The following is a 1,756-nucleotide window of genomic DNA, read 5'->3' as shown; positions in this document are numbered from 1 at the left end:
GAAGCCAACAGGCGTCGCCCGGTGCTAAGCGCCCAGCCGGGCGGGGCATGGCGAAGCCAAGAGGCGTGGCCCGGCGCTAAGCGCCCGGCCGGGCGGGGCCTGGCAAAGCCAACAAGCGTCGGCCGGCGTTAAGCACCCGGCTGGGCGGAGCCGGAGAAGCCAACAGGTGTCCGCCGGCGCTAAGCGCCCAGCCGGGCGGAACCGGGCGAAGCAACCAGGTCTACCCCGGCGCTAAGCGTTAGGCCGAGCGGGGCCGGGCGAAGCCAACCAGCGTGGCCCGGCGCTGCGCGCCCGGCCGGGCGGGGCCGGGTGAAGCCAAGGGGCGTCCCCCGGCGCTAAGCGTTAGGCCGGGCGGGGCCGGGTGAAGCCAAGGGGCGTCCCCCGGCGCTGAGCGCCCAGCCGGGCGGGGCCGGGCGAAGCAACCAGGTCTACCCCGGCGCTAAGCGTTAGGCCGGGCGGGGCCGGGCGAAGCCAACCGGCGTGGCCCGGCGCTGCGCGCCCGGCCGGGCGGGGCCGGGTGAAGCCAAGGGGCGTCCCCCGGCGCTAAGCGTTAGGCCGGGCGGGGCCGGGTGAAGCCAAGGGGCGTCCCCCGGCGCTGAGCGCCCAGCCGGGCGGGGCCGGGCGAAGCAACCAGGTCCACCCCGGCGCTAAGCGTTAGGCCGAGCGGGGCCGGGCGAAGCCAACCGGCGTGGCCCGGCGCTGAGCGCCCGGCCGGGCGGGGCCGGGTGAAGCCAAGGGGCGTCCCCCGGCGCTAAGCGCCCAGCCGGGCGGGGCCGGGCGAAGCAACCAGGTCTACCCCGGCGCTAAGCGTTAGGCCGAGCGGGGCCGGGCGAAGCCAACCGGCGTGGCCCGGCGCTGAGCGCCCGGCCGGGCGGGGCCGGGTGAAGCCAAGGGGCGTCCCCCGGCGCTAAGCGTTAGGCCGGGCGGAGCCGGGCGAAGCCAACCGGCGTGGCCCGGCGCTAAGCGCCCGGCCGGGCGGGGCCGGGTGAAGCCAAGGGGCGTCCCCCGGCGCTAAGCGCCCGGCCGGGCGGGGCCCGGCGAAGCCAAGAGGCATCCTCCGGCGCTAAGCATTGGGCCGGGCGGGGCCGGGCGAAGCCAACCGGCGTCGCCCGGCGCTAAGCGCCCGGCCGGGCGGAGCCGGGCGAAGTTAACAGGTCTACCCCGGCGGTAAGCGTTAAGCTGGGCGGGGCCAGGCGAAGCAACCAGGTCTACCCCGGCGCCTAGCACCCGGCCGGGCGGGGCCCGGCCAAGACACCAGGTCTACCCCGCCGCTAAAGGTCAGGCTGGCACGGCCGGACAGGGGTAGCAGGTGTACCCCGCCGCTGAGCGCCCGGCTGGCCGGGCCAGGCGAGAACAGCAGGTCTTCCCCGCTGCGCCAACAGGCTTGCAGGGCGCAGGCGAAGACACCAGGTCTACCCCGCCGCCTAGCGCCCGGCTGGCGGGGCCCGGCCAAGACACCAGGTCTACCCCGCCGCCTAGCGCCGGGCTGGCGGGGCCCGGCCGAGACACCAGGTCTACCCCGCCGCTAAAGGTCAGGCTGGCACGGCCGGACAGGGGCAGCAGGTGTACCCCGCCGCTGAGCGCCCGGCTGGCCGGGCCAGGCGAGAACAGCAGGTCTTCCCCGCTGCGCCAACAGGCTTGCAGGGCGCAGGCGAAGACACCAGGTCTACCCCGCCGCCTAGCGCCCGGCTGGCGGGGCCCGGCCAAGACACCAGGTCTACCCCGCCGCCTAGCGCCGGGCTGGCGGGGCCCGGCC

Source organism: Aphelocoma coerulescens, unplaced genomic scaffold (assembly GCF_041296385.1).
Source record: "Aphelocoma coerulescens isolate FSJ_1873_10779 unplaced genomic scaffold, UR_Acoe_1.0 HiC_scaffold_63, whole genome shotgun sequence".
NCBI lineage: Eukaryota > Metazoa > Chordata > Aves > Passeriformes > Corvidae > Aphelocoma > Aphelocoma coerulescens.
Note: the sequence above shows the minus strand (reverse complement) of the source record.